The 14,148-nt window shown below is 36.4% G+C and overlaps 1 protein-coding gene across 2 annotated transcripts in view; it reads right to left on the bottom strand.

The window, feature by feature from the left end:
• DAPK1 (death associated protein kinase 1) overlaps positions 1–14,148 on the bottom strand; it is a 244,453-nt gene that overhangs the window by 201,561 nt on the left and 28,744 nt on the right. The gene's annotated exons all lie outside the window — the stretch shown is intronic.

Here is a 14,148-nt window from a genome sequence, read left to right on the forward strand (position 1 = left end):
TGTACTAAACTTGGGGAATACTCTGGAGATAGTGACATGTCTTGGTTTTTGACATGACAGAAATTGGTTTTGTTTCAATTTGACTCTTTGGAATACATATTGGGTAGGTGGGTTGTAAGCTGAGGCAATATTGAGGATGATAATTATTTGAATTTGGTTTAATCAAGTATTTTCAGCACCTAGCTGGCATATCAGCTGCTTAAGGAATATTGATGGACCATTGTAGGTAGCTAAGGACTATGATAACTGTAAACAAACTGTGTATAATTATGCTGAAAAGAGTAAAATCATTTCTAAAAAATAGTGCTTTGTATAATAATTCTACTCTAGACAATTGCAAAGGACTTAGCTACTAAGTTAGAGATGGTTTGTAAGGTGAGGGTGAGTTCCCAAGCCAGGAGTGCCACAAGCTGACTGTTCACAGAGCCTTTCTCATGTTGATGTAATTTTATATTTTAAAAAAATCAATTTTAAAAAATTAAATTGGATTGTGTTTAAATAGTTCCTAATGCCTTTTTTTTTTTTATTGAAGCTGGTCACTCCTACCAAATCACTGACAAGCCAATCAAATACCATGCTGAGTCTATTCTCTCTCCTGACCTTCTAGTCCAACATAACCAATTGCCTATTGGTCATTTCCAAAAAGATGTCCCATAGTTATCTCAAATCTGTCTTGTTTAAAACAGAACTTGCTATGTTTCTCTCAAGCCCATCCATATTCCCATTTTCTCTACCTTTCAAGGTCACTCACACATCCTTCAGCCACTCATTTGCAAAACTTCAAAGTACTCTTGATATGCTCATGCTCTCATTTCCCATATTCAATCAGTTGCTAAGTTCTACTGCTACCACATCTACAACATCTTTCATATCTGTCCCTTTCTCTCTACTCACATGACTACCACTCTGGTTCAGGCTTTCATCACCTCTAACTTGGATTACTAAAGTAGTCCCCTACTAGGTTTCCCTTCTCAAGAGTCTCCAGGGACCTCCTATTGTCTCTAGAATAAAATATAATTCTTCTATCTGGTATTTGAAATCCTTCAAAATCTACCTTTATGCCAACAGATGCTTAGATTTCTGGTTCCAAGCTAGCTTATCAGTTTGATAAATGCCTTACCACATGTGACTAAGTCTGCTCCACCAATCTCAATACCTGTCTTATTGTACCTAAGTGAAATGCCTTTGATTGGTTAATGGATTTGATAATGATGTTCTCACCATTAAGATATTAGGGTTACATACAGAGGGTAAATTGTTTCTCTCAATTAACTTAACTATTAACAAGGACAACAAGGTTTTAGGTTTAAATTTAAGTCAGATGTTCTTCCACAAGTCCCACAGCCTTTTTTACTGGGAGGCTTAGCTATTTAAAACTAAAGGGAGTGGCCAGTATTCACCAGCATATAGTATTGACTCTTCTGATTCAAACACAGAAAAGTGTTCCTAAGTGGTAAAGAGATAATGGTGTATCAACACCTTATTAACATTTTAACACCTCATTACCTTTGCTTTGTACAGCCTGTCTTCTATGACAACACTAGGCATGGGGAGGGGTAGGGCATGAAGGTGGTAGAAGAAATCAATCAGGTTAAAGAACAATTATCCAGTTTATATTTCTTGAATAAACTTTGGCACCTTTGTTCTTTGAGTTCATGACCACCTTGGCAGGTGACAGTTTCTCAGAGATATATCAAGTCTATGAGAACCAAGGATCACACCTGGATGACAATAGGTCCAAAGCTAGCCTTGGCTGAATCAGAATCTTTGAGTCCAAAGCACAAATCCGAGAATGGAGTTAAGAGATAACACTATGCTTCCCCAGAAGCCCCCGAGAATTGAGGAAATACTAAGAAATAAAAGTCAGAGATAAGGCAACATTTTCAACTTTGGCTTTTTTAAAATTCAAGGAGGATATTTATTACAATGCTTGAAAAACAGTTTTAAAATACAATCCTGCCTCTAAAAAATGTCAACCATCCAAGCTTTTTCCTTGAATAAGCAAATTTATTCCTGTAGGAAAAGACAGTATGGTATCTGGATTTGCTCCCACAGAAGCTATCCATATAGCTGAGTTAAAGTTTACCTACCAAGACAATGGCCATCCTGGTGTCAGGGAAGCTAGAGAGGCTAAACACGTTGAAGCTTATCATGTCAGTTCAAGGGTCAGGTCCCAGTCAAGAGTACAGGCCTACTGATCTGCATAATTTGCATATATTAAAGAGGGAATGAAAGAAAATAAAGAATGTAAATTAATCCTAACTCAAAGAAGATAGAACTAATTAACTTCACTTTTGCTTCTGTATCCTTACTATCCTACCTATGTAAACTGTATAAGTTAAGAAAAGTATGTAGAAAAGAATGTAAAATAATCCTAACTCAAACAAGAATGGAGGAACTGGTTACCCTCACTCCTGCTTCTGTATCGGTGTGTGTGTTCCTAGTGAGCACTGTGCCCGCTCTCTTGCAAGGAGTGTAATAAATGCTTTCCTCTGCCCATTCTGGTCCTGAGTAGCAATGGAAATCCACCTCTAATCATATTCTTTCCCCCCTTCCATTCTTTCTAAATACACACAAATCTCAACATGTCACCTAGATACCTAGGTTGTCAAAAAGACCACACATTCAGTTCTCTTTTCACAATTACTGGGGAAGGAAAATATCTGTACTAGCAATAGGATGGACTGATAATTAACCCCAGCAGGTTCTATATACTAAATATACCAACTGTACTTTTAAAATGAAGATCAACCTATTTGGAAATACTGTGTAATTCAAAGCAACTAATGCTCCTAATAAAAATAGAAAAAAGGTTGTTAAAATCAAAGTCTGAGTATTCATTTTTGTACTGTTCAGTCCCTCAAGATTTGAATATGTACTACATTTCTCATCTCTTTTGTGAGAAATAAATAATAAAAACATAGTTATAGTTAAAGGCACGGGTATGAGGCCTAAAGGTAAATGGCATAAGAATTATAAACTGAATTTTAAAAATAAGGCAAATTGAATTATAAACCTTAAAACTCTATATGTATCATAGGATATTGTTAGCACTACTTATAGAAGTTAGAAACAATTTTACATAAGGCTCTTACTCTGAGGTAGAAATGCAAATTGGACTTTGATTATTTTTATAGCATTATAAATCTATTCATTAGCCCAAAGAACATTTTCCGCATCTTGTAGGTGCACTGCTGATTTGCTTTCTTTTTAATCAAATTCAGCGGGCAGAATTTATAACTACTAGTTTTTTTTAAAATCACCATGCAATAATAAGATTTTCATTGCTCAGCACTTTTTTGTCCAATATGAAAAACCTAGTAAACATGCACTAACTTTCCACCAAATTCTTATTTCCAGAGTTTAAACAAAAAGAATGACAAGTATTCACACACATACACACATATACATAGTCTGCATTGGGGAGGGGAATTTCCCTCTACTCATTCATAACTCATCTGAAAAGTCCCTTTTTAGGGACACCTCAAAGTCAACTTCTCTGTGCTATAGGGTACCAAGAACGAACTAAAAAGGTTCTGATGATTTAAAACTGATTTTCAAGCTTCAAAACAATGTTATTTCTCTTGCTCTGTGGGGCTCTGGTTTAAGATTAAGATACAACTGTGGTAACAACTACAATTTTGTTCTTTGAGGCCAAGTACAGTATTTGGGAATCTTTTTCAGGAATAATGTTATCTTTAAGATGAAGAAGAAAAGAAGTTTTAAAAGTGCAATAAGGTTCCTCTTAGTCTTCTCAAGAAAAGGGGTTTTACTACAGAAGCCTTTGAAGCCAAGGAGATTTAAATGAAGAGTATTCTGCTAAATAAACACTACTGACTGATGATGATGATGATGATGATGGTAACTGATATCTACATAGTTCTCTCAGATGTCAGATGAGCAAAACTCAGATGATATTTTGCACGTAAACCAACCATTCAACTCCTAACCTGAGTATCCCAAAGCATATATCCCTTGGTGACTTGCATCTAGGAATCTCTGAGATTTGGGTCCCATAAAGGGCAAATTTTCTCCAAATAAATGTGTTCTAAGAAAAGTTTATATATTTTAGCTGTCTCTACAACATTCCTTCCCAAGATCTGCTGAGCTATAGTTTCTGATGGAAAGGGAAATAAAAAGTTCTAAGACTGTATTAAATGTACCTGAAAAAGAACACAGCCTTGCTCTCCACCGCCCCCCGCCCAAAACAGTCATATATACAGTGTAGTTCTTTAAAAGAAAATTAAGTAGTCAACTTGAAAAAGATAACTTCATGTACAACCCTGAGCAGAGATCAACTAAACTCTGCTTGATTTTCCCTAGGTGTGTCTAAACATAAAATATCTGAGGTACTATAAAAGCTAATTACAGAGGGATTTTTGCAAAATTCCAGTGTACGGTTCATCAAAAAAAAAAAAAAAGCCAAAGCTATTTTTTTTTACAAAGCTTAAACTTTTCACATAACTCTTAAATTACAAACGAGTTAAATATTTTACTTGTTCTATAAATCAATATAACAATGAAATAAAATACTTCTAAATCACTTTTATATAAAAGTGATGAGAAAGGAGGAGAAAGAAAGAAAATAGGATCAAAATGGGGGGAGCTTTTTAGCTAGAAGCTAAGAAGACACAACAGAAGCATTTTTACAGAATTTCAGAATCTTGGATTTGGAAGAGACATCAGAGGCCATCTAGTCCAGCCCATATTTTTTTGCTTGTAGGTAGAGAAGGAATCAATAGTTATATCTTTTTTGATGTTAGATGCCTAATACCAATTAGGAAAATTGGCAATGAACTCACATTTTAGTAGGGGAATAATACAGACACAAATAACCATAATACAAAATAATGCATGTATTTGCCTTGAAAGTCTATTTCATTCTTTATATATTTATATCAACAGGGTCTGCCACATAGTAGGCACTTCTTGTTGGCTGATATTGCCCATGAAAGAAAGGTGCAAGCAAAGTGCTATGTGAGTTCTAAGGGAGGAAGGGGCTTTATAGACTTGGAGGAAGGGAAGGGCAAAGATAGACGCTAGACATAAATTTTGATGCTCTTGTTGGAGAATTTCATGAACACTGGATATTAGAAATTCAGGGAGGCACTTAACAAAATATCACATCATATTCTGTGAGCATTTAATGGAAGCAGAATCATAGAATCTTAGATTTGGGAGAAGAAAAGCATTTGTAAAACTTAAAGTCCTACATAAATACTGGCTGTTATGATTATTGTTAAACCATAAACTGAAGCATGTGTTAATATGCTCTAACATCACCAATGGTCATCCATTGCTTAGAGACCCACAGCAATGTGGAAGTCACTGCCTCTGGAAGCTGGGACATTTGTAGTAACCTCTACTCAGTGGAAAGATCTTCCTTATTATAATGAGTTGAAATCTGCCTCTCAATAATGTCCACCTATTGTTTCTATTTCTGCTTGTTCAGGATAAGCAAAATAGGATTAAGCCCCTTTCCACATAACTCTTCATATATGTTAAGACCAAAATCTTATCTGATTTAAGGCTTTGCTTTTCCATATTAAAGATCCCTAGTTCCTTCAAGTAATACTTGCACAACACAATTTCCAATGCCTCTCAACACTGTGGTTGCTCTCTTTTGAGCATACTCTGGCTTATCATGGTCCAACAGAACAGAGCCTAGGATAGAATTCTGGTATATTCTAACAGAGAAAACCTTTTCCTGTGCTGACATCAATCAATGAATCTTCACTCTGAGGACTGCGTTGCTGTACTGTGTTTTGCCTCAAACTGTATTGTTATCTAAACTACATTTTTCCATCTTTTCCCCAACCATACTTTAAAAGACTTTGCTGACCTGCAGCTATCACTATATCTTTGGCATTTATCTACCCTGTCGGCTAACTCAGGCAAAAAAAAAAAAAAGAAATAACAAAATTAGTACAGCATAATGGACCCAGACTAGCTAATGGGGAAAATCATTTCCCTTAAGAGCTCCCACAGCATCATTTAAATAACTTATTCTAGACTTTTGCTAAGAATCCAGCTCAATCTCACTGGCCTACAATTTAAATAATAATGATGGTGATGAAGATAATAATAGCTATCAACGAATGGAGATATGTAAACTCATTTGATCCTCACAAAATCCCTATGAGGTAGGCAGTATTTGTAGAAGAGAATTATTTATGAGTTTGATGAAGGTATAGATGATGTATTTATTAAAATTTCAGACAGAACAGAGATCTAAAAATTTCGGCATTGTAGACTGAAGGATAAAATTTAACAAGAAGAAATGTAAAATCTGGCATTTGAGTTAAAAAAATTTGCTTATGTACAGGATAGTAATTAATAAATCTAAAACTGAACTGATTTGAAGATTGGGGACTCATGCCTAGGAAGTTCCTATAAAAAAGATCTAAGAGTAAACCTGAATCTCAATTTAAGTCAAGACTAGGATATGTCAGCCACTCTCCTCCTTCCCTCAAAAAAAGAATTTAAAAAACACCCTAACTCAGTCTTAGGTTGCATTAATAGAAGTAAAATATCTTGAAGGAAAGAGAAGAGGTTGACAATTCAAATGCATTCTACCCTGGATAGGCTGCATTTTGAATACTGTGAACCAGGCTAAGTGCAATATTTTGGATGGAATATTAAGAAAATGGAATAGGTCTACTCTTGATTCTTTGGATTTTTCCACTTCTTCCCCAGCTGCCTTCAAACACTGGTGATAACCCCACCCCTGTAGCCCTCCTTCTCTCATTGGTGAGTTCCTACCCAGAACCTCTGACAAAGTCCCTAAGTCACACATGCTCAGTACTAACCACACTCTACTCTTGACTCTCTGAACTTTTCACTTCCCTTTTCTATGTAGTCTTCCCCCCACTAGAAACCAATTTCTTGCCTGTGTTTATAGTCCCAGAGTTTAGCACAGTGCCTGGTGCATAGTAACCATTTATTAAATGCTTTAACTGATCCAGTTTAATCTTATGCAGAGAAAGAGCCCATATCAATGAGATTAAGGATCCAGGTAAAGAAGTAGCAGTCTGCCCACCAGCTTGGGATAATATTATCATATAGATAAAGAACTGGAAGGGACATCAGAGGACATCGAATTCAATTCGCATTTTATAGATGAGGAAACTGAGGCCCCAGACAGGTAAGTCACTTGCCCAAGGTAGTAAGCATCAGAGACAGAATTTGAACCCAGGTCCTTTGATTCCAAGTTCAAAATGCTTCCCACTGTAGCATGCTGCCTTGAATCTACTTTCTCTTGCTTTCCCTATTTTTGTGTATATGTTTCCTTTCCCTTCATTTTTCTCAGAAAAAAAAATTCTTAACCCAGATTTTAATTACAACTCAAAAGCCTTCTAAATTTCTCCATTTCTTTTAAAATTTAAAAGAAATTTCCACAAAGAGGCCTAAGCCTTATCAGGATATACTATAATCCTGAGATTAACCACAAGTGGATCACAGTAGGAGGGCCACCTGCTCCACATCCCATTAGAGTAAACCACTGGATTCCAGCAGGTGGCTGACAGCAATTCGTTGTTGGATGATATGGCTGTCAACAGAGTAAGATCAATATTTTAATATAAACCTACAGTAATCTTCTTCACTTCCAAACTGGGCTAAAGCCAGGGAGACTAACCTACCAAAGCACTAAAACCTGTATAAAATCTTAATTTTAATAAAACTCTGCCATGCAGAAGGCAAAATATAGTGAGCGCAGTTTGCAGAGGAAAGGCATACCATTAACCCAGGGAACAATATAGGAATTTTCTCTTGATAATCTCTCCTCTTACAAATTACAATCCTCTTTTAATAAATTATAATCCTTCGCTTCTTTTCCTAAATTATGGTTAACAATGATCTGCAAGGGGCAGCAAGGTGGTGCAGTGAGTAGAGCACCCTCCCTGGAGTCAGGAAGACCTGAGTTCAAATCCCACCTCAGATACTTGACACTCTTACTAGCTGTGTGACCTTGGGCAAGTCACTTAATCCCAACTGCCTTGCCTTCCCCCCTCCAAAAAAAAAAAAGAAAAGAACAATGATCTGCTGGTTTAAGTTTTGGTTGATACCATAACTCAATTATTGTTTTAAAAATAAACATTTTGCTCTCCAAGAACTGGCAAGTAAAGAAAACTAGAGAAGGAAAGCATAGGATTCTTCTGAGACTTCAATTTTTTTCCTCCAGTATTCCACTTCTTAGCATTAACTCACACTGTCTACTTTTCTGCTGTGTTCTATTTGGCCTTTGAATTATCCCTTTTCTGTATCAATATTTTGGCAGTGGTTTATCATCCACTACATACAGTGTTCAGCAAATTCTCATGTGAGTCTTAGAGCATAGCATATGGAAACATCCTCTCCTTTACCTGTACCTCTTTAGCATTTCTATCAGCAATAGGTAAAGTCTGTTCCTGTATACAACAAGTCTTTTTTTAAAAGTATCATCATTGCAGATATTATACTTTAAATTAGGACCCCTCATACCTATTTCAGAATAAATCTTGCAGACCAAATGCTTTTCCCCCAGCTTAAGAAGTGTTTGCTAGCCTCTGTGTCTAAATATTTTAAGAATGAAATTTAAAAAAAAGTTGGCACCTGTCACATTGATAAAGACAACAAAATGGCACCAATTTGATATGTGGGAAGACAGGCACCCTGATGCCCCATTGGTAGAGCTGTAAGGTGAAATCAACATGCAACTTTACTCCAAAAGTTACTAGATTGTTCATACCTTTTGATCCAATGATAGCATTACTAGGTACATAACTCAAATATATGAAAATGTTTACGTTGGTGTTTGCCAAATAATTTTTTTTTTAAAAAAAGCAACTTCTAGTAGCAATAGGACAATAAGTAAAAATAGTAAATATAAGTAAAAATAGTAAAAGGAGGCTAGGAAGTAGGTCAGCGAATCTGGGAAGGGGAAAGTTCAGCTCCTCTAGGTGTCTTGATTTTTAGTTTCTTTTCTTCTCCCATTTCTGGGATCACAGATTCCAAAGATTTCAAACAGCTCTCTTCCTCCGCTGGCTTCCACGGGATAGCTAGGTGATATGGTAGACAAGAGTGCTGGGACTGAAGTCAAGGAGATATGGGTTCAAATCTAGCTTTAGACACTTCCTAGCTGTTTTATCATAAGCAAGTTACTTAACCTCTACCTCGGTTTCTTCAACTGTAGAATGGGAATAAGACAGCATCTAACCCCTAGAGTTGTTGTGTCAAGTGAGATAATATTTGCAAAGCGCTTAGCACAGTGCCCGGCACATAATCAGGGTAGCTAGGTGGCATGGTGGATAGGGTATAGGGCCTGAAGTTGGGAAGTTTCTGAGTCCAAATCTGGCCTCAGGCACTTACTAGAGGTGTGACCCTGGGCAAGTCACTTAATCCGGTTTGCCTGAGTTCCTCACCTGCAAAAATGAGCTGGAGAAGGAAATGGCAAACTATCCGGTTACGTTCCCAAGAAAACCCCAAACGGGGTCACAAAGAATAGGACATAACTGAACAACAACACCTGGAACATAGTAAGCATTATTTAAAGCTATTATTACTACTACTGCTGTCATTAGAAGCACATACTTAATAAATGCTCATTCCCTTCCTCCCCATGGCAGAACCCAAGCTCACCTCTATACCATGAAGAGGCAACTGGAGAATATAGAGGATAAGATGATAGAGACAAGGTATCACAGCAAAAGTAGTCAGTAAGTACTCTACAAATTCAAAGTGTAGGAACTCCATGTATGGGGTCTTGCACAGGGAGAGGGTGAGAGGGAAGGAAGCATAAGCAGGGACAGCTATCTGGAAATGTGGCTGTTTTATACTTTGAGTTATGAGTTAGGGAGTGCCTATATGTAATACCATCTCAATGAAATCGAGTTTTCATTCAATAGGATCTCAGCTCCTTGCAGACATTAAAAATGTGGCTGAATACTGTTGGTGAGCCTCTTAATAAATTATTTTTGGCTGACTGGCTAAAATGGAATGGTGTCCTTATAAAAACCTCAGAATACCTACAGAAATGTAAATACTCATTTTCAGTTAAAACTCAAAGAATTCTCCTGCCTGATAAATGTAATGTGAGAATATACACAAAAAAAGGAAAAGGTGAGATAACCAAGTTAAGTTTGGTTTTACTACCTAAAGGGTCTGAGCTGCTGTGTGCTGAATGTAAGTTTTCTAACCAGTACAGTACTAGATAAAGATTGACAAATGATACAATGCAGCTCTCAGGCCACTTTCACAGTGGTCAGTGCCAGAGCACTGCCGCGTGCAGTAGGGAAAGACAGAAGGCCAAGGTGTGTGGGAAGCAGCAGCTACTGGACTGAAAGAAGAGGCAGAAGGTTGGCAGCATTAACAGTCATGCCAACAAAGAGTAAACTAGGGAAAATAACTTTGAAAGAGGATAACTGAGGAAAGCAGAGAAATGAAAAGCATGTTTGAACAGTGCACATACATATTTTAAAAAAAACCATACCAGTTAGTGGGAGCATCCACGCTATGAAAAAACCAAGTCTTCAAAAAAAGATCCGTATATAAAGTTTTATATAGATATGTGTGTGTGTATACATGTGCATATATATACACATACAGTTCCCTAGCACAATGTTCAGATGGAATACATTGCTTAAATTTACCAGTTGGTATTTTAATACTCCTAGTGCTAATCTCTTGCCCATACCTACTTCGACTCCCTGGGGAACAGACTGCTTTTAAAAGACAGTTCTTTTAAAAAGAGATCAATACAGAAGAGATCATCACTTTGGGGCTTAGCCATTTGATGGAGACTGACCTTCAAAGAGCCCCTGGTGGGTTTCTTCTCAAACCCACCTGCCACAGAGGCCTCTCCTCTTTGTACTCTTTTCATACATGCTAACCAGAAAGAGAAGAAAAAATGAAAGCAGAAAATGAAATAAACCCAAATGATTAACGCATTCTATCCAGTATCCCATTTTATTTACTATAACTAAAAAGGATTTTATTTAGGCATATTTTAACTTTGTCTCCTCATTTAAAACAAAAAATGAGCAAAAACATTCATTGCTCCGTGTTAAACATGAGTTCCTTCTACACATAAGTCTGAAAAGTGTTCAAGGCTATATTTTGATGATTAAAGGCACAAATTAAGAAACAGATTTCAGAGTTTGTTGTCAAGATTAATTTTTCTTCATTACAACAAAAACATATGATTTCATTGGGTGTGAATACTCCATTCGCCAACACAGGGTCCAACTTCTTTAATGCCTTTGTAGATAGTTTTCATGAATTTCGTGTGGCCAACCTTTTGGTGCTCTTTCTCCACACTTATGTATTCTGGTCCTCAAGTAATTGACAAACAATCCATTGCCAGGTCAATACTCAGAATCCTTCTAGTCTGGTAGACCTGTCTGAGTCTGTGGTCTGCTTGAATAACCTTCCAGAACCCAAGCTCACCTCTATACCATGAAGAGGCAACTGGAGAATATAGAGAATACGATGATAGAGATGAGGCAAAATAACAAAAGTAGTCAGTAAGTACTCTACAAATTCAAAGTGTTATAAAAGTACAATTTCCTAAAAATAACATTTAATTATCCAACATATACTTCAGACAGGATGGGAAACACATTCCCTTGGGATTTCATCTAAGATCTCAAGTTCAAACAAATATTATTATTGCTATAAGGCATATGTTCCCCATACCAGTCTTACAGAAAACGCCTCATCATGGCAAGGAATTGAGCCTCCATGACTTCAATAGCAAAATACAATCTGCTAACAAGCCTCTCAACTTAGAGAGTTTAATTTTTGGATAATAGGCACCCAGTTCTACCAGGCTAGAAAGGCATAGCAACGAACTGTGTTTCTGTTATGCAAAACCAGACTAAATAAACTGAGGGATGCTCATCACCAGATTGGACACAGGTAATTTTTTTTGGGGGGGAGGCATAGAAACTACTGAAGACTATTTACTGGAGGGAGAGGTCACTATCTGTGTAAGTGGAGGGAGCACCCACCCTAATGAAATTATAGAGCTCTAAGTGCTTACTTAACACCATATGCTGGATAAAATTCAAGAATGAGAAAGACATGTGTGTGTTTGTGTGTGTGTGTGTGTATGTATGTGTGTGTTTGTGTGTGTGTGTGTGTGTGTGTGTGTGTGTGTAGCAGGGGAATACATGGATTAGAAAAGTTTACCCTAATACACTTTGTGTTTTGAGGATAGAAATAAAAGGGAGAATAAAAGCATAGCTTTGTACCATGATGTGCAAGAGAATGAGCCAACAACATTTTGAGATATTAGGATCTCCTACACAAGCTTTGTGAGCAGGCTTTTTATTAAAAAAAAAGCACTAAATCCAAATAAATTATAGATATTGTACAAAATCAGCATTGGCAGCATCCATATTTCTAAAGATATCTTCTTTTTTAGATCCTTCTTATTCTTCTTAATATCAATTTTAAAAAGATCTGAGCACATCAGATGAACTCAGAAGTCCCTCACATTATAGATTCCCATAGAAACCAAAAAGAAAGAGAAAAAGAGGATAGGTGGGTGGGTCAAGAGTTACAAGGTATTCCAGTTTGGTTTAACCAATCCCACATTCTGACACTCTCTATTATTAGGTCAAAGGAAGCTTGACTCAACAACCCCCCAATGTGAGCTGGAGTGGGGCTGAATACATTTGTCTAGATTATCTTGGTTCTGTAGGAGGAAGAAACAAGTATTTATTACTAAGTTAGCTTACTATATGCCAGACACTGTGTTTGGTTCTAGGACAGTGGGCTCTACCCAGTCTGACCTATACAGAAACTACTGAAATGTTTTGCAAAGTAATAGGTAGTAAAGGGAATGAATTTAGTCAGAAAACCTGGGGTTAGATAGGATAGTACCTACCCACGTGACCCTGAGGACCTGGGCCTGAATTTCCTCATTTATAAAACACAAGGGAGCTTCTAGTTCTAAAGCCAGTGACCTTGCTTTCTGAAATATTCATCACCAAATTACTTTAGATGTTGTAATTAACAAAATAACTCAATGAACTTCAGAGTTGACAGTGGGTCTGTGTGGATATGTTAAAAATTCCCGAATCACAAAGACAATATTCTGGGGGAAAAAAGACCAAAATTTCATTAAGAATGTCTCAAAGTATTCAAATAAAATTATAACAGAAGGGGTGTAGAAAGAGAAGCACTTTTATTCTCAGGCATGGTGGCTTTAGAACCATTCCCTCTCTTGTCTGATATTCTGAATAAATACAATGTAAGATTTAAAAAGAGGTCATGTAAAGAAACAAGAGTAAGTAAATGTATTTATTTTAAAGAAATTTGGATATAGAACAACAGTTCTGACAACTCATTAAGCTTTTTTAACAGGATACTGTCCATGACATATTTATAAAAATTATCATCTATATAAACTAGAAACAACACATATGGTTTGACTACTCTTTGTAGCTCAGCAACATATAGATGAACATAGATGTCAAACTTCATGTTACATAGATGTTACGTTATAATTGCTTTCATAGTTTCAAAGTCCATTTCCAAAGATATTGGAATACATCACCAAAGAAAGGTATAGAATGTGCTTCTCTGGATGAAAAAAATTTAGGTCTGAAAATGATGAGATTGCTTAGTTTTATCTGGCAGTAGCATTCTGGCACTTCTTAGAGCCTTCCTCCTAAAAATGTATGTTTTATGTTAGAAGTATTTTTTTAATATTTCCTGTTATAAGAAAAGAATTCTTCCAAGGAGTGACCAAGTTATACAAATTCAGAAGTATTTAACAATCAGCAATTTATTCAAAGAAAACATTAGGTTTTGCTCCAATTAGTTTGCAAATGCAGAAAGTACCATAAATCTGACAGTATAAATAAATTTTAAAGACTTAGTAACTTCTGTTACTACCTTGTAAAACTGCATGCGTGCACTCACACTCACACACACACAGTGTATACATGCAAATTTCCTTTAAAAACAATTGACAACTAATAGTTGTTTCTTAAACAATTACCTTTCTTATTCTTCTTTGTGTACTGAAACTTCTGTGATTGTTGATGATTGTTAAATTCACAATATAAAAGAAAATGTATTTTAAAAAAAATAAGTGACAAAAATGCCAAGACAGTCTCAGTTAAATCTGAAGGTCCTGAAAGCATCTAAAGGGGGTAGCGG

This window comes from Trichosurus vulpecula, chromosome 1 (genome assembly GCF_011100635.1).
Source record: "Trichosurus vulpecula isolate mTriVul1 chromosome 1, mTriVul1.pri, whole genome shotgun sequence".
NCBI classification, from domain to species: domain Eukaryota; kingdom Metazoa; phylum Chordata; class Mammalia; order Diprotodontia; family Phalangeridae; genus Trichosurus; species Trichosurus vulpecula.